Source organism: Mus caroli, unplaced genomic scaffold, assembly GCF_978045245.1.
Source record: "Mus caroli unplaced genomic scaffold, Mus_caroli_1 scaffold_5, whole genome shotgun sequence".
NCBI classification, from domain to species: Eukaryota; Metazoa; Chordata; class Mammalia; order Rodentia; family Muridae; genus Mus; species Mus caroli.
Window position 1 is genome coordinate 17,965,650 of NW_028227260.1, and position 20,100 is coordinate 17,985,749.

Genomic DNA, 20,100 nt, shown 5'->3' on the forward strand with positions numbered 1-20,100 from the left:
GTATTTACACTCTGTTCTTCCTTCTTCTTGAGCTTCATGTGGTCTGTGATTTGTATATTGGGTTCTGAACTTCTAGTCTAATATCCACTTATCAGTGAGTGTATACCATGTGTGTTCTTTTTTGATAGGGTTACCTCACTCAGGATAATATTTTGTATTTCCATCCATTTGTCTAAGAACTTTATGAAATCATCATTTAAAATTGCTGAATAGTACTCCATTGTGTAAATGTATCACATTTTCTGTATCCACTCCTCTTTTTAAGGACCTATGGGTTCTTTCCAGCTTCTGGTTATTATAAATGAGACTGCTATGAACATAGTGGAGCATGTATACTCATTACATGTTGGATCATCTTCTGGGTGTATGCTCAGTAGTGGTTTTGCTGGGTACTCAGGTAGTACTATGTCCAATTTTATGAGGAAGTGCCAAACTCATTTCCAGAGTGGTTGTACCAGCTTGTAATCATTTGCCAGAGAATCTTCAGCGATAATGTAATGATAGCTCTATGTCCATAACTTAAATAATACTTCCTATATTAGTCCACAGAATAACTATGAATGAAGAATTTATATCTTAGATATTGAACACCATCTAATATAACTTGACACACCAGTGTCATCCCTACCTTTCCAAACTAGCCCACTGGAAGCAAAGATCTGGTACTAGCCTTCCACTTCATTCAGTCCTAATACTATACAGGTCTTTGCTATCTCTACACTCTACATATCTTTTCATGAAAGTGCCATGACCATTTTTCTTGGCCTTCATCTGGTGACACATCTGTATTACTGGCATTTTTTATCAATTAAACTTTTGTATTCAATAGAGAACTTGATTCAAGGCTATAACACTCTGAGCCATATTTCTAGATGTAGAAATCAATTAATAGACCTACATGATAAGCTGGAAGGAAAAATGTCAGTATTAACCCCATACTCCCAGGTTATTTGTGTTCTATCTTTTGTTGCCAGTTTCCACAGATTCATATATAGGTGGCGTACCTCCACAGATCAGTGCCAAAATATGGGTGCACTGATAAAATATAGATTTCTCTACGATATTGTTCTGAACCATTATGTTAGCTCTATTTTCTGCCTTCCAGACAATGCCTTCTGTCAAGCAGCCCTGCAGCACTATTATTAGGTGAGTTTTCTAAGAATCAAACAGAGTTGTGCCATTTCCACAACTTGAGTCATAGCTCAAAGCATGTGCATCTTGGACTATATTTTCCTGGTGAATTTCTTCAAAACCAAATCTAATTACACCACCTACACATTGTCTAGTTTTCTTGTTCTGTGTGTACATGTAATACACTGGCTTTGTTTCCAGAATTCCCTGCACCTTACTCACTAGAGACTTTACCACATCCTAGACTACCTCCAGATACTCAGATGATATAATAACTTGGTCTGGTGATATTACAATAATGTCATCCTCCAGCCTCATAGGCACACTGCCAGTCTGACTGCTGGTTATGCAATTACTACACTTGATATAAAGTCTGTAAAGGAAGCCCATCTATGCTATCTTCAAGCTTCAGGTTCATATATGTGGGTTCATGTACCAAACAATAGTTTTTTTTTTGTTTTTTGTTTTTTGTTTTTGCTTTGTTTGTTTGATTTTTCCCTCAAGCATTCTCCTAATCCTTGTGTACACAAACCTCCCTAACCTTCCCAGGTTTAGCAGTAGTTATGCACATCCTGCAACAAGTTTCCTTGATAATTTTCATAGGAATAAAAGCACACCAGTGGGGGTGGTATGGGGGACTTTTGGGATAGCATTAGAAATGTAATTGAGGAAAATACGTAATAAAATAAATTTTAAAAAAGCACACCAAAAAAAAAAAAAAGCACACCAGTTCCACCTTCATTGTCTCCAGATGCATAGAAAATATACCAGCTATGCCTGGTGAAGCTACACAGACCCTCCCACAATTCCTCCTTTAGTGTTGTAGTACTAGCTGCTGCCAATCACATGGCATGTTTCTTGTGAGGGGGTCTCTAAAGCAGCTAGAGCCTACTCCTCCACAATACCTCTGCAACTATTGTAGATACGTAGTCCTGGCATTGGAATTCCTTGGCACCTATCCTGAGTTTAATATATTCCCGATACACACACAATCTCTGGTGTAATGCTGGATACTCTACACAATTCCCAAGCAATCTCTCCAGTTCTCTGGAACATTGCCAGTTCTCCCTATTCCCAGACTATCACTGTCATTTCTCATGATCAGTTTTAGCTCCAGTCATTCAGAGCAGATAGAAGCTTTTTCTATCTCTCCTGTACTCAGATGGCAGAATACATTCACCATATGGACACAGACATCTCTAATTGTCAATGTGAATATGTCCCTTTTGTGTCTGTTGAAATCTGCAGAACCTGTTCCACTCCCAGTTCTATTTCTGGTTATCCTACCTCTGCACCTTGGCAAGTTTCCCCAGAAACAGTCTGAATAGACCCCGTTCAACATTTTGAAGCTTAGCTCTACATGTGTATATTTCATGTTGTCTTAGGATCTGCCTCTACCTATAGGCAGTGCCAAGTACTATTATACACTAGCCTCAACTAGAAGGAATGGAATTTCTCTGGCATGTAGGCTCTGCAGAACATTGGTAGGCTTCCAATACAGAGAGAAACAGCCTTCTCTTATAAGGTTTCAGTGAAAGTGCTCTCTCTTATTGGATTTAGCAAGAGATATGTAAACCTTGGGGAATGGAAAAGGGTTTGAGGGGAGAGTAAAAATTATTGTCAAGTGCTGAGGTGCTCAAAAGATATCTTTTCATGAAGCAGAATGCCAGGTGATTTATGGGCATATCTTTATACAGAAATAAGTAGTTAAACCTTTAACTTGGACACCAAATTCCTCAAGGGTACAGAGGTAGTGGTGGGTCAAACAGGCTACATATGCCAAAATATACTGGCCCATAGCAAGGAACAAGACAGTCCTGCCCCTACTTATCTCAGAATCCAATTTTGGGAGTGTGGAAGTGTCTCAAACTCAACCTTGCTCCCTACTTTCTCCCCCATTCCCAAGGCTATCTTGCCACACAATCTCATTCCTGCTCTTTTTTTCTGTGAAATACACTATAAGTTTTCCTTGAGTGCCATCACAGCACTCCAAAGCAAAAGCCTGCCCATGAGGGTCCTGCAGCATTATTTCCTGATTGTTATCCAGAACCAGCTGGCATCAGGTATACCTACTATTGCAGGTTAAATTCAGTTTCATTTTTGGCACCAAACATGGCTGATAATATCCATAGACTTTCTTATACACCATTCTCATAGACCCGCACATAGATTCTCTCTTGCAAGCCAGTAGCTCATGTCCTAGTCAATGTTTATTTGTTTTCTTTTAAATATATTTTATTAGGTATCTTACTCATTTACATTTCTAATGCTATCCCAAAAGTCCCCCATACCCTCCCCCCCACACACACACAACCCTACCCACCCACTCCCATTTTTTGGTCCTGGCTTTCCCCTGTACTGAGGCATATAAAGTTTGCATGACCAAAGGGCCTTTCTTTCCACTGATGGTCGACTAGGCCATCTTTTGATACATATGCAGCTAGAGACACCAGCTCCAGCGGGGTACTGGTTAGTTCATATTGTCGTTCCACCTATAGAGTTGCAGACCCCTTTAGCTCTTGGGTACATTCTCTAACTCCTCCATTGGGGGCACTATGATCCAGCCAATAGCTGACTGTGAGCATGCACTTATGTGTTTGCTAGGTCCTGGCATAGTCTCAAAATACACAGATATATCAGGGTCCTTTCAGCAAAATCTTGCTAGTGTATGCAATGGTGTCAGTGTTTGGAGGCTGATTATGGGATGGATCCCTGGATATAGCAGTCTCTAGAGGGTCCATCCTTTTGTCTCAGCTCCAAACTTTATCTCTGTAACTCCTTCCATGGGTGATTTTTTCCCAATTCTAAGAAGGGGCAAAGTGTCCACACTTTGGTCTTCGTTCTTCTTGAGTTTCATGTGTTTCATAAATTGGATCTTGTATCTTGGGTATTCGAAGTTTCTGGGCTAATATCCACATATCAGTGAGTACATATCATTTGATTTCTTTGTGATTGGATTACCTCACTCAGGATGATACCCTCCAGGTCCAACTATTTGCCTAGGAATTTCATAAATTCAATCTTTTTATTAGCTGAGTAGTACTCCATTGTGTATATGGACCACATTTTTTTAATCCATTCCTCTGTTGAGGGGCATCAGGGTTCTTTCCAGCTTCTGGCTATTATAAATAAGGATGCTCTGAACATAGTGGAGCATGTGTCTTTCTTACCAGTTGGAACATCTTCTGGATATATGCCCAGGAGAGGTATTACGGGATCCTCAAGTAGTACTATATCCAATTTTCTGAGGAACCACCAGACAAATCTCCAGAGAGGTTGTATAAGCTTGAAATCCCACCAACAATGGAGGAGCGTTCCTCTTTCTCCACGTCTTCGACAGCATCTGCTGTCACCTGAATTTTTGATATTAGCCATTCTGACTGGTGTGAGGTGCAATCTCAGCGTTGTTCTGATTTGCATTTGCCTGATGATTAATGATGCTGAACATTTTCTCAGGTGCTTCTCAGTCATTCAGTATTCCTCAGGTGAGAATTCTTTGTTTAGCACAGAGCCCCATTTTTTAATGGAGTTATTTGATTTTCTGGAGTCCACCTTCTTGAGTTCTTTATATATATTGGATATTGGTCCCCTATCTGATTTAAGATAGGTAAAGATCCTTTCCCAATCTCTTGGTGGCCTTTTTGTCTTATTGACGGTGTCTTTTGCCTTACAGAAGCTTTACAGTTTTATGAGGTCCTATTTGTCAATTCTCGATCTTACAGCACAAGCCATTGCTGTTCTATTCAGGAATTTTTCCCCTGTGCACTTATATTTGAGGCTTTTCCCAACTTTCTCCTCTATAAGTTTCCATGTCTCTGGTTTTATTTGGAGATCCTTGATCCACTTATATTTGACCTTAGTACAAGGAGATAGGAATGGATCAATTTGCATTCTACTACATAATAACCACCAGTTGTGCCAGCACCATTTGTTAAAAATGCTGACTTTTTCGACTGGATAGTTTTAGCTCCCTTGTCAAACATCCAGGTACCATAGGTGTGTGGGTTCATTTGTGGGTCTTCAATTCTATTCCATTGGTCTACTTGTCTGTCACTATAACAGTAACATACAGTTTTCATCACTATTGCTCTGTAGTACAGCTTTAGGTCAGGCATGGTGATTCCTCCAGAGGTTCTTTTATCCTTGAGAAGATTTTTGCTATCCTAGGTTTTTGTTACTCCAGATGAATTTGCATATTGCTCTTTCTAATTTGTGGAAGAATTGAGTTGGAATTTTGATGGGGTTTGCATTGAATATGTAGATTGCTTTTGGCAAGATAGCCATTTTTACAATGTTGATTCTGCCATTCCATGCGCATGGTAGATCTTTCCATCTCCTGAGAACTTCTTTAATTTCTTTCTTCAGAGACTTGAAGTTCCTATCATATAGATTTTTCACTTTCTTAGTTAGAGTCACGCCAAGGTATTTTATATTATTTGTGACTATTGAGAAAGGTGTTGTTTCCCTAATTTCTTTCTCAGCCTGTTTATTCTTTGTGTAGAGAAAGGCCATTGACTTGTGTGATTTAATTTTATATCCAGCTACTTCACTGAAGCTGTTTATCAGGTTTAAGAGTTCTCTGGTGGAATTTGAAGGGTCACTTATATATACTATCATATCATCTGCAAAAAGTGATATTTTCATGTTGCGGCCCGCCCGCGGTCCACAACACGAACGGTTCACTGAGAATGGCAGTTCAGGCTGAAAAGAGAGGAAACTAGTCGGGGCGGAAGAAACAATGGAGTCAAGACAACATTCTGATCAAGACTCAATATAATATTTCCAGACACTCAGTTTATAAAGGAAGGGGGAGGGAACCCAATTTCCCGCCAAGTAACTCAGGGTCTAGTAGCAGGACGAACACGTGTGTGACTCCAGGCAGCAAGGGCAGGTTCCAGCAGTGGGCGTGGCAGGACGAATGAGCCGGTAGCTCCACCCTTGACCAGGCAGGTTCCAGGCTGGGGGGAAGGGAGGCCACATTTCCCCCCATTAGATAACAAAACAAAAATAAAATAAAAAAAAGGGGGTGGCCTGTGGCAGAAAAATTATCTATGTTCAATAGTTCTGCCTGAGTTCCTAGGGCTAAAGAAAAAAACTGTATCTGGCTGAGACTGTCTTAAAAGCACTGACTGAATAGCAGCACTGGGCTGTAGGCTCTGACTTTATAATGCTAATTAGTGCTGAATAGGTAGCTACCTGTTTGCCTTTTAAGTAGGGCTTCAGAACCCTGGCTGAGTTTAACTAAACAATTTTAGAATAACACTGAACTGATAATCCTCTGCAATTTTGGGGAACAGGGAGAAGGGGTTAAGACCAGCTCTTTAGTACAAGGCCAATTGGCTTTTTTATTATTTGGGTGGGAGGCAGTGAAGGGCTTGCCCTTATGACAGCAAGGTCTCCAATCTCTCTCCCCCCTATTAATTAAGTTTAAATAGGCAATGCTTAACAGAGGTGATCAAATGATTTTCTCATCCGTAGATGAGTGGGCCTTTAACCTTGACTTGGGTGGACATTAGCCTGATTCTTCCCGTGAGCATTGTAACGACTCACATCTGTGGCTCTTGGTATCTTTTGGGGAGGGGAGGCAGAGCCTTAAGTATTTTTGGTTTTTAGCTGGAGTCGGATACCAACCTCCGTCAAATCAGGTGTGTCGCACAGGGAACTCAGAAACGGTCAAACTGGACCTTCTCTCCGCAGTAATCTCCTGCGCCAAGCGGTACCCATACCGTATTCATATGATTATGAATCAGTATCGCAATTCTGAGTTATTGCGAGGTCTCTATGTGAGACTTGTCAACCTCAGATTTAGCAAGGCCTAGACAAGAATTATGTCAGTATTAACACCATTAATTTTGGTTAAAATAGGAGCTGAAAGTCTTTCCTCTTCATCTCTGTTATTCCCAGTAGCCTGAGGAACTAAGGACACCTTGCAGTAACAGCAAGGGTGAAAAGCCAGAGGCCAGCTAAGGGACTAAGCCTATATCTATCAAAATAAGAACTAATCTTTGTAAATATATATGAAATTTTTACTTCCCTAGCTCTCCTGGTAAATTTAAATCTTATCTTAGACTGAAAAGCCACATGCTGGGATGTCCCTGGAAGGGAGATTAGCAGAACCACCTGTTTGCTCGTAGGGGCGGGGCGGAGAACCGGAGAATGTAGATTGACCTGCTTGAGAGAAGGAAGAATACTAAACAATGAGAGTGTAGCAATGTAAATTTTCTGTTCGGAGAAGTCAAGGTACTTTATTTAGATGCAAATTGTAAAGCTAAAGTTAATCTCCGGCCTCTTGTAGGGGAATTGGCTCAGAGGAAACAGTGTTTTTTGAGAGCTTCCACTCCCAGCTCAAGAGGAATTTTAGTCTTTAGAATGATACTTACGAGGAGAGACAGAATCTGTGTTTACCTGACGAATTAATCTCTCTGGTAGCCACCGTGCTTCATCTTCATCTCGTGAAAAAACACAAACTGAGCCTCTTCCCCAGATTAGAACTGGATCTGGACCCTTCCATTTATTAGTCAGGGCGTCCTTCCATTTTACCAATGCATAAGAATTAGAAGTAACTGGGTGCCAGTGGCGTTCCGCTGCAGACTGACCTTTAATGTCAGTTTGCAAAAAGTTTAGGACAAATAAGGTAAAGGCAAGATGAGCCTTTGATGACCTTGGGGGATATGCTTTGAATTAACTTTGCTAGGTAATTTAGAATATAGGAATCTCTAATAATTGAACTGAATATTAGACCAGTCTAAGATTGAGTTAGAATGGCTGGTCACACTGAAGAAGAGTGAAAAATCATTATGACTCTATTAAATGACTAATTTTACTAAATCTGAATATACAGTCTCTGATGTACTATTGCCATAAAGTTAAAAGGCTAGAAGCTAGTCTAAACTGGAAAAATGACAAGCAAGGATGGATCTAAAACATGAATTTAATCTTTTAGTCCTTTTAATCAGGACACTGAGTTAACTTACCTGTCAGCTCAGCACACGAATTACCAATATGCTTTTGTAGAGTTCTGTGGAGAGAACCTGTTTTTCTCTTTCCTAATAAGGTAGCTGTTTTAGGATCAATCTATAAGCCAATAAGTAGATCCTTTTACGATACTAAAAAGCATTTATTAAATTTGACATTTTAATCTCAAATTTTGAAAATAAAGGTATGTTTTAAATAGTGTGCATGGAAATGCACTAAATAGTATATATGGGGATACAATTTCTCTCTTTTGTCTTTTAAGAGGTTAAAGTTTAAAATTTTACAATATCTAACCTTTTGAATTAATAACTTTTTGGACAAAACATTTTAAATATTTGGCTGTAAAGGGGCAGTGACTAATTGCACTTTCAATTATTTTTCTTAAGGAACGGTTGTAACTAGAAGGCTAGAAAAGTTATTAAGAGTCACACATGCATAATTTATTTATTTATTAACTAGAAATATGTATAAGCAATTGTAAATTTGAGAATTAATAGTATCTGAGGGACGAACAATTTTAAGTAATTATGAGCTCAGAGATATAGCATTGACTATTAATATATAAATTAAGGTTTGATTGTTCAGCATTTTAAAACACCATCTACAGCACACAACCAGATTATTTGTGCTGGAATAGGGGCAACTGTGTGTCTTAAGACTCCGCCCCACAGCAGCTAGTTGGGCCCACGTGGCCAACGATCGGCTGGGAGGATGAGAAAAATGACTTTACAATAATGTTTTTTCTGGCCAAAGAATTGTCTTGGGCACAACTAATTTTTAATTACCAATTAACAACAATTATAAAAGCTTTGTTTATTTTTTGTAAAACCTTTTGCAGCAAATCGAAACACCAAATAACAAAAGGATACTGTCTCTGAATCTTTTGGGTGAGAGCAAGGATTTAAGGTAAACTTACCTTGAGAAGCATTAGTTAATAAAATATTTTCCACGTAGGAAACAATATATACTGAAAGATTAAAACTTTTGGCTTCTCGTAAAGAAGCAGAAACAATAAACATTTTTCTTACATAATGTAAAGCTATATTAGCCATACATAGAGGCAAAATTTTCTAGTGATTACCAGTTTACTAGAAGCAAAAATCTTTGAATTTAAGCATTATTTTAAACATCTGAATAGATCTGTAACACTGTTAAAAAGAAATTTTTTTGAACACAGGGAAAAACTTTTTTAGGCATTGTTTGCAAAACAAAAGAAAGGGCCACAAGCCGCTCTGGGACTGCCCAGAGCCCTGTATTGACTCAAAGGTAAAATACTTTTTAATCTGAGCATCAATCTTAAATTTGCAATCAAACTGCAAGCTGCAGTCAATGGAACAATGGCAGTTTTAACCATAATTTTTAAGTTTTTGTGCAAGGTTAGGATAATATCTACAACTTTGGGAAAGCAAAACTTATGTTTAAAACAATTTATCACTGTTAAAATCAATATTAGAAGCATTACTATTATATTACGAAGTTTGGATATCAATTAATACCTATGAATACCTATTAAAGCAAGCTTTAACGCTTTAATAAAGAGGCATTGCTTTATATCTTATCTTAAATTTTACTATTTAGGATAGGAACCACATTAATCATTATCTAAACTAGAAATATTTTAAGAGACTCAGCCTCTAGGGCTGCCTTAGGCCACGTGTCGGAAGGACTCTAAACTTGAGTTATCAAATTTAACATTAACCATCTGTAGCAATGTAACAATTATTAATTTTAACCAACAACTTATGAGCTGAATGCGAAAACATGCAGAGCACATTTTTAATAAAGAACCAAATGAAGCAGTTAATTTTAGACCAATCAGAGAATATTAATCTTTGTAGCTACAATCATAGAATAAAAAAGCACTTTACCATTGTCAAACACATTAATCATGAACCATTTATCAGATTCGAAACTAAGAGGCTGTGTACTCGCTGCTTTTTCTTAAAACGAACATTTTTTCCATCAGGGGCCCTCCTGCCACGTGTCTGGTTTTTGGCTGAAACACGTGGCAGCTCTCGGCCTTGCAGATAAAGTTTTTTATACCATTTTTATTATCTAACATAAAACATAGAACATTTATTCATACAGACTGGACACGAACATACATGAATTGAACACGAGAACAGATTGGTGCACCAGACATAAACAAGACACAAAATGGGGCAGAGTACTCCTGCTATTTGGGACAATTTTCTCCTTCATGATGCAGTTTTTATAACTGCGGCAATCCGCCTGTATTAATTTCCTTTTAATAAACCCTTTCCTTTCTCACACCTAACAATGTAGCTTTTTTCCAGCCACTGCCTACCGCCTGTGCCTAGCTCCTCTTAAGCTTCACTGCTGAACCTAAGTGAACCAGCGCTCGGGCTTAACGCTGTCTCAGCTTAGCCCATACCTTCTCTGGTATGAATTTTTTTTATCCTTAAGCAACTCTTGAAAACTAAAGACAATCGCCTGATCCATGATTTTGAACCCCTTTTTCTTCCACCTAAGCAGTTTTCTAAAAAACTGCGGCACACCGCCTGTCTCCGTATCTAGTTCCGATTAACGAAACTGCTGACCCAAAGCAGAAACAGTGTTGGGTCAGCACTGCTTTAAACTTGTTCGTATCCTACCGCATCCTCAGCAACACTTTACAAAACTGAAATTTTTTAGGCTAGCGCTAGCATGTGTACCTGTCCGTTGCTCCGATGCTCCTCTGATACTAAGATTCTTTCCTTTCTTGTGGAGCTCCACACAGCAGTCGTTTCTCTTAACATCTCTCTGCCATTCTTTAGGTCCCTGTTCGGGCGCCAACTGTTGCGGCCCGCCCGCGGTCCACAACACGAACGGTTCACTGAGAATGGCAGTTCAGGCTGAAAAGAGAGGAAACTAGTCGGGGCGGAAGAAACAATGGAGTCAAGACAACATTCTGATCAAGACTCAATTTAATATTTCCAGACACTCAGTTTATAAAGGAAGGGGGAGGGAACCCAATTTCCCGCCAAGTAACTCAGGGTCTAGTAGCAGGACGAACACGTGTGTGACTCCAGGCAGCAAGGGCAGGTTCCAGCAGTGGGCGTGGCAGGACGAATGAGCCGGTAGCTCCACCCTTGACCAGGCAGGTTCCAGGCTGGGGGGAAGGGAGGCCACATTTTCACTTCTTCCTTTCCAATTTGTATCCCCTTGATCTCATTTTGTTGTAGAATTGCTCTGGCTAGGACTTCAAGTACAATGGTTAATAGGTAGGGAGAAAGTGGGCAGCCTTGTCTAGTCCCTGATTTTAGTGGGATTGCTTCCAGCTTCTCACCATTTACTTTGATGTTGGCTACTGGTTTGCTGTAGATTGCTTTTATCATGGTTAGGTATGGGCCTTGAATTACTGATCTTTCCTAGACTTTTATCATGAATGGGTGTTGGATTTTGTTGAATGCTTCCTCTGCATCTAAGGAGATGATCATGTGGGTTTTTTTCTTCGATTTTGTTTATATAATGGATTACGTTGATGGATTTCCATATATTAAACCATCCCTGCATCCCTGGAATAAAACCTACTTGGTCAGAATTGATGATTGTTTTAATGTGTTCTTGGATTCAGTTAGCAAGAATTTTATTGAGTATTTTTGCATTGATAATCATAAGGGAAATTGGTCTGAAGTTCTCTATCTTTGATGGATCTTTCTGTGGTCTATATATCAGAGTAATTGTGGATTCATAGAATGAGTCGGGTAGAATACCTTCTACTTCTATTTTGTGGAATACTTTGTGCAGAACTGGAATTATATCCTCTTGGATGGACTGATAGAACTCTACACTAAACCCATCTGGTCCTGGGCTTTTTTTGGTTGGGAGACTATTAATGACTGCTTCTATTTCTTTAGGGAATATGGGATAGTTTAGATCGTTACCTTGATCCTGATTTAACGTTGGTACCTGGTATCTGTCTTAAAATTTGTCTATTTCATCCAGGTTTTTTTCAGTATTGTTGAGTATAGCCTTTTGTAGAAGGATCTGATGGTGTTTTGGATTTCTTCAGGATCTGTTGTTATGTCTCCCTTTTCATTTCTGTTTTGTTAATTAGGATGCTGTCCCAGTGCCCTCTAGTGAATCTGGCTAAGGGTTTATCTATCTTGTTGATTTTATCAAAGAACCAGCTCCTCATTTTGGTTGATTCTTTGAATAGATATTCTTATTTCCACTTGGTTGATTTTTCCCCTGAGATTGATTATTTCCTGCAGTCTACTCCTCTTGGGTGAATTTTCTTCCTTTTTTCCTAGAGCTTTTAGGTGTGTTGTCAAGCTGCTAGTGTGTGCTCTCTCTAGTTTCTTTTTGGAGGCACTAAGAGCTATGAGTTTCCCTCTTAGAATTGCTTTCATTGTGTCCCATAAGTTTGAGTATTTTATGGCTTCATTTTCATTAAAATCTAAAATGTCTTTAATTTCTTTCTTTATTCCTTCCTTGACCAAGGTATCTTTGAGAAGAGTGTTGTTCATTTTCCACATGAATGTTGGCTTTCCATTATTTGTGTTGATATTGAAGATCAGCCTTGTCCATGGTGGTCTGGTAGGATGCATGGGACAATTTCAATATTTTTTATATCTTTTGAGGCCTGTTTTCTGACCAATTATATGGTCAATTTTGTAGAATGTACCAAGAGGTGCTGAGAAGAAGGTATATCCTTTTGTTTTAGGATAAAATGTTTTAAAGATATCTGTTAAGTCTATTTGTTTTATAACTTTTGTTAGTTCCACTGTGTCCCTGTTAATTTCTTTTCCCACGATCTGTCTATTGATGAAATTGGTGTATTGAAGTCTCCCACTATTATTGTGTGGGGTGCAATGTGTGCTTTGAGCTTTACCAAAGTTTCTTTAAAGAATGTGGCTGCCCTTGCATTTGGAGCATAGATATTCAGAATTGAGAGTTCTTCTTGGAGGATTTTAACTTTCATGAGTACAAAGTGTCCCTCCTTGTCTTTTTTCATAACTTTGGGTTGGAAGTTGATTTTTAAGATATTAGAATGGCTACTCCAGCTTGTTACTTCAGTCCATTTCCTTGGAAAATTGTTTTCCAGGCTTTCACTATGAGATAGTGTCTGTCTTTTTCCCTGAGATGTTTTTCTTGTAATCACCAAAATGTTGGGTCCTGTTTGTGTAGCCAGTCTGTTAATCTAGTCTTTGTAGTGGGGAATTGAGTCCATTGATATTAAGAGATATAAAGGAAAAGTAATTGTTGCTTCCTATTATTTTTGTTTTTAGAGTTGGTATTCTGTTCTTGTAGCTGTTTTCTTTTTGGTTTGTTGAAGGATTGCTTTCTTGCCTTTCTAGGGCGTGGTTCCTGTCCTTGTATTTTTTTTTCTTCTGTTATTATCCTTTGAAGGGCTGGATTCATGGAAAGATAATGTGTGAATTTGGTTTTGTCGTGGAATACTTTGGTTTCTCCATCTATGGTAATTGAGAGTTTGGCTGGGTATAGTAGCTTGGACTGCATTAGTGTTCCCTTAGTGACTATATAACATCTGTCCAGGATCTTCTGGCCTTCATAATCTCTGGTGAAATGTCTGGTGTAATTCTGATAGGCCTGCCTTTATATGTTACTTGACCTTTTCCCTTACTGCTCTTAATATTCTATCTTCATTTAATGCATTTGTTGTTCTGATTAATAAAGAGGAATTTCTTTTCTGGTCCAGTCTATTTGGTGTTCTGTAGGCTTCTTGTATGTTCATGGGCATGTCTTTCTTTAGGTTTGGGAAGTTTTCTTCTATAATTTTGTTTGAAGATATTTGCTGGCCCTTTAAGTTGAAAATCTTCATTCTCATCAACTCCTATTATCCGTAGGTTTGATCTTCTCATTGTGTACTGGATTTCTTGGATGTTTTGAGTTAGGATCTTTTTACACTTTGCTTTTTCTTTGATTGTTGTGCCGATGTTCTCTATGGAATCTTCTGCACCTGAGATTCTTTCTTCCATCTCTTGTATTCTGTTGCTGATGTTTGCATCTATGGTTCCAGATTTCTTTCCTAGGGTTTCTATCTCCAGCATTGCCTCACTTTGGGTTTTCTTAATTGTGTCTACTTCCCTTTTTAGGTCTTGGGTGTTTTTATTCAATTCCATCACCTGTTTGGTTGTGTTTTCCTGCAATTCTTTAAGGGACTTTTGTGTTTCCTCTTTAAGGTCTTTTACCTGTTTAGCAGTGTACTCGAGTATTTCTTTAATTGTGTTATTAAAGTCCTTCTTGATATCCTTTACCATCATCATGACATAAAATAAACCTGGGTCTATCTTTTTGGGTGTGTTGGATTGCCCAGAACTGGGTGGGTTGAGAGTGCTGCATTCTGATGATGGTGTGTGGTCTCGGTTTCTGTTAGTAAGATTCTTACGTTTGCCTTTCACCATCTGGTAATCTCTGGAGTTAGTTGTTATAGTTGTCTCTTGTTAGATCTTGTTCCTCAGGTGATTATATTATCCTCTATCAGCAGACCTGGGAGACTAGCTCTCTCCTTAGTTTCAGTGTTCAGAGTACTCTCTGCAGGCAAGCTGTCCTCTTTCAGGGAATGTGCCCAGATATCTGGCATTTGAACCTGCCTCCTGGCAGAAGTTTGTTCCACTCACCTGACGTCCTTAGATCCCATGGAGATTCCTGTGGGGACCTTGGGGAAGTTGGCAAACTCTGTGCTCAAGGTGCCCCGGTGCTGGCGCCGACCAGGAGGGACTTGTCCAATGTTAACGTCTGTGAGGGAATCTGTGATCAATCTAGAAGGCCTGGGTTCGGGACCCTGAATAGGGGCAGAACACAAATTCTCAGCAAGACAATTTGTTACCACAGAGGAGAATGGAAATAGAATACTTTTAGATATTACATGTCAAGAGAGAATGTAGTAAGTGCACTTTTCGTCAGGAGTAAGATTTAAGGTCAACTGGGGGAATTTGCTTTTGGGTGAGTTGGTAAATCTTCATCAGACAGACAGTGAAGCAAAAGAATGAATGTATGAATGTTGAAACCTGGTTCTTGTTGTTTTTATAGGTGGACATTACTAATCAGTCTGACCCGTGAGCCAGTGGCAAAATTAGGGACTAAATTTTGGATGATAGCATCGGTAATATAATTTAATGCTTTACCAATTCAAAAAGGATACTTTCACCTGCTATAGAGCCATTCAATCCCAGCAACTCTTATGAAGCAAAGCATGTAATTTGTACAGGGTCACAATACAGAAGGTTACTTCATTGTTATCATGGGAGAAAGCAGGGTGACCTGAAAGCAGATGTGGTGCTGGATAGGTAGCTGAAATTCAACATCTTTATCCCCAGGCAGCAGAAAGAGAATGTGATCAACAATAGGCATAGCTTGAGCATGTAAACCCTCAAAGACTACCAACAATGGCACACTTAGTCCCATTAGATCACAACAACTCCAATAAACCTACAAGCCATAATAGTGTCATACCCTGGTGACATATAATTCAAATCTATGACCCTACATAGGCCATTATTCATATCACTCTAGCTGGCTTTTCATATTGAAGTACCACAGATACAATACTCCCTTTATCATGTACAGCCTCCAAATCTCCTGTGGATGAAAAGGCTATCCATCAGATCTGACACATGGATTAAACCTAACCTAACTGGACAGTGCCATCTACACTGTCCAAAGATTAGATCTCATAATAACTCACATGCTGCATTCCCTATTCATTTCTATACTCATGCATGTATTATCATTGCTATACTCCTAAGTTATAATTCTATGGGCATAGAACATGCACTGACTTATTACTTATATTTATATTTATATTATATTTATTTGTATGATTTTGATATTTATATTACTTTTATATATTTATATGATTTTATATATATATATATTTTATATTTATATTTATATGATTTTTATCTATTGCCATTGTCATGTCCATACTCCCTGGCCTTGCTCTGTTGACACAGCTTCTACACTGGATACCTCTGTTGAGACCAACCAGAACTAGTCTGCCTCAGATTGTCTGCACACTGAGACCTACTTCTGAAGTCGAAGATTGGGCTGATGTATTAGGAGTAATATTTTCTCTCAGGAAAACACTATTCTAACAAGGCATAACTATAGTTACAATGTATCTTTGTCTTGCCAGTTCTCCAGTACCATACATAGGTGTTCATTTCTACTATTCAGGGCCTATATCTGGAAAGAGAGATCAGACTTCTGGGTTTTTTGTTTGTTTGTTTGTTTGTTTGTTTGTTTGTTGAAACACACTTAGGAACATTGGGTAATTTCCTCATCCTCACCTTCTCATATTTAGTCTCCTCTGAGTGGTTTCTTGCAGAGGAATTCTTCAGAGGTATTCTTTGTTGTTTTCCTGAGAACCAGGCCAGTCTATATAGTATCTATAATAGGAGGCTCAGTTTTAGTTATGTACCTACTGGACTTGTGTTTCCTCTTCATCCTGACACAACCAAGATCACGTGAACCACCTTCACAAAGTCCAACCCTATGTTGTATACATCAATCATATTGGCTTTGTTTTCTGAGTTCCTTCCTTTTTCCCTCTAGGGTCTTCAATAACCATTAAGGCATACTTGTGGACAGGCAGATTATACAGCAGATTTGCCTGCTATTCTCTCCAGAGTGCCATTCTACAGCCTTACTACCACATAACAAGCCCCATCCTGGTCTCTGCAATCTTGCACAGGATTTCCCCGGGGAGTGCTTTCAGACTGCACTATCTTGCACATGATTTACCTGGTGATGTTCTCTTTTATACTTCCATGAATATGAAATAAGCACTGCCAAGCCTAAGACTGACATTTGCATTTTAGCACTAGCTTTCCCTTATCATTATTGAGAACCCAGTCTGCCTATATTAGTTCCACACTTGCAGGTCTAGTTACCTCTTATTGCTAGCTCCAATTATGCGAGATAATTTCTACAGAGGTGTCAAGCTACCTCCTTCCATATAGATAATGTTTTGTGACTCCTTAGTTTTCTCCCCCTGTTGAGTGCCCCTAGAATCAAGCTTCCTTGTTTCTCTTGTACACTGTTCCTCCTCATTTTTGAATGTCCAGATTTATATTCTGTCTTAGTGTTCTGAGTACCAGGAGTTTTCCTTACTAAACATTCTTTGTATGTAAGCTGAAACGTCAACAGAGAAGAGTCACCACATTCTTGTTTGGAGACCCTTAAGAATTCATATCTCTGAAGGGTAATGTTCAATGTCATAGTCTTGGCACTGTAAACAATGTGTTCTATCTTCTAAGATTATGAAGCTGTGATGTGCATTGAAGAAGCCAGTGCCATCTATAGCCTGGTTATTTTGGTTAGTGATTTGTTAATTTGACAAAATATAGATTTATATGAGAATGGGGTACCTTAATTCAAGAAATGCCTCCATCAAAATGACCTGTAGGTTGGCCTGTCCAGCTTTTGTCCATATTTATTTGTTTCTTTCTTTAAAGGTGTGGCACCATTAGGAGGTGAGGCCTTGTTGGACTAGGTGTGTCACTGTAGGTGTGTGCTTAATAACCTCATCCTAGTTTCCTGGGAGCCAGGCTTCTAGTAGCTGCCTTTGGAACAGAATGTAGAACTGTCAGAAACTCCTGAACCAAACCTGCCTGGATGCTGCCATGTTTCCACCTTGAGGATAATGAATTGAATCTCTGAATCTATATACCAGCCCCAATTATATGTTGTCTTTATAAGAGTTACCTTAGTCATGGTGTTTGTTCACAGAAGTAAAACTCTAAGAAAGTTGTCCTGTCCAGCTATTTCCACAAATTTATTTATTTATTTATTTATTTATTTATTTATTTATTTATTTATCTGCTCATTCACTGTACATCCTGATAACAGCTCCTTCACTCTCCTTCCACACCCCCCTCATAAGTCCCCTATCCTTACTCCTTCCCTTCAACTCTGAGAACTACAATTATCTTATAAGTTATAGCTCATACTACATGGTACTATTTTCACTACTTTAACTTGGGAATATCCACAATCAGCTAGCCTGCACATTCTCAGTATTCTGACACATGGTCATCTTGGGAGAAAATTACCTATCATCCCCAACCATACCCTCCGAAGAATAGCTAGGGTCACGCAATTTTTGAACTGGGTTTTCTTGACAAGTTGTATAGGACCTAAGAATATCTGCCCCTTGAAGCCATTGCAAGGCCTATCTATAATGCAAAGATCACAGACTGATTAATCTGACCATATTCACCATAATATTTGTACTTGCCAACATATTTTCCCAGCTCCCATCATTTCCATGCTCCTAGACCTAGATCTGTTTATACAGACCTTGCTCTTTCTTTCAACACTATATTATGCTGTTGTTTTCAATATATCTTACATAATTTCTGTGGCCATATATAATAGTAGGATTATCTGTAGTCACACACCTAAGGCACTGTATTTTCATAGTATTCCCCTCACTTTGTCTGTTGGACAGAAGCCTACATACTCTAAGGGGAAAAAAAAAACCTCATGAGTGGATGAGAATGAGCAAATGGTATTTTTTGTTTATCTGGTAAGAGCCACAAAACTTCCTCTTAGTGAACCATTCCACTCTCCCTATCTCAGAACACCCAACTTCTGCTCTAGAATTCCATGGTGAGTACCTCTAAAGACTTTATAACCTGGGGTATCTTAACCATCTGAAGTTTCACTTTGTAATATAAATTTCTCATCAGTATCACTAGGTTGGAGTCCCTCTAATTAATGTTCTAGGTACTGTTCCTAGGCTTAGGCATGCTGGGAGAAACTCATGCCCTCAAACTCATGATGCCTGACTCATCAAATAATGTCTTATTGCTCTAGCTAGAACTTCAAGTATTATATTGAACAAATAGGGAGAAAGTGGACAGTGTAATTTGGTATTGGCTATTGGCTTGCTTTATAAAGCCTTCATTGTGTTTATTTATGCACCTTGTGTCTCTGAACTCTCAAAGACTTTTAACATGGATTGGTTTTGGATTTTGCTAAGGATGTTTTAACATCTAATGAGATGAGCATGTGGTTTGTTTGTTTCAGTTCATTTATGTGGTGTTTTACACTCATGAATTTTCATATGGTGAACCACCCTTGTATCCCTGGAATGAAGCCTACTTGGTCATATTGAATGATATTATTGATACATTCTTGGGTCAGTTTTCTAGTGTTTTTGAGTGTATCTAAATCAATGTTCATAAGGGAAATTGATCTGAAAATTTCTTTTTTATTGTATTTTTGTCTGGTTCATGTAGAAAGGTGACTACAGTCTTATAGACAGAGTTTGGCAGTGTCTCTTCTGTTTCTATTTTGTGGAATATTTTTAGGAGTATTGGTATTAGCTCTTCTTTGAAATTAGTAGAAGTCTGAGCTAAATCTATCTGGCATGGTCGTTTTGGTTGGAAGATTTTAGAGTGTGCTTTCATTTCTTAGAGGTATAGGATTATTTAGATTGTTTCCCTGATCTTGATTTAGTTTTGACAGTTTGTATACGTATATAGGAAATCAGCCAGTTAATTTAGATTTTTCAAATTTGTGGAGTAAAGGCTTCTAAAGTAAGACCCAATGATTCTTTGAATTTTGTTAGTGTCTCTTGTTATATCTCCTTTACATATATGATTTTCTTTCTTTCTTTCTTTCTTTCTTTCTTTTTCAAGACAAGTTTTCTCTTTGTAGCTCTGGCTGTCTTGGAACTCACTTTGTAGACCAGGCTAGCCTCAAACTCAGAAATCTACCTTCCTCTCCCTCCCAAGTACTGGGATTAAAGGCATGTGCCACCACTGCCTGGCCATTTATGATTTTCTTAATTTAGGTAATATTTCTCTGCCTCTTACTCAGTTTGGATAAGTGCTTGTCTGTACTGTTGATTTTCTCAAAGAATTGGTTCTTGATTTTGTTGATTCTTTTATTATTCTCTTTGTTCTAATTGATGGATTTCTGCCTTGAATTTGAATATTTCCTACCATCTACTCCTCATGAGTGTGTTTGGACCATTTTTGTCTAGAGATATCAGGTACATTTTAATCCATTAGTGTG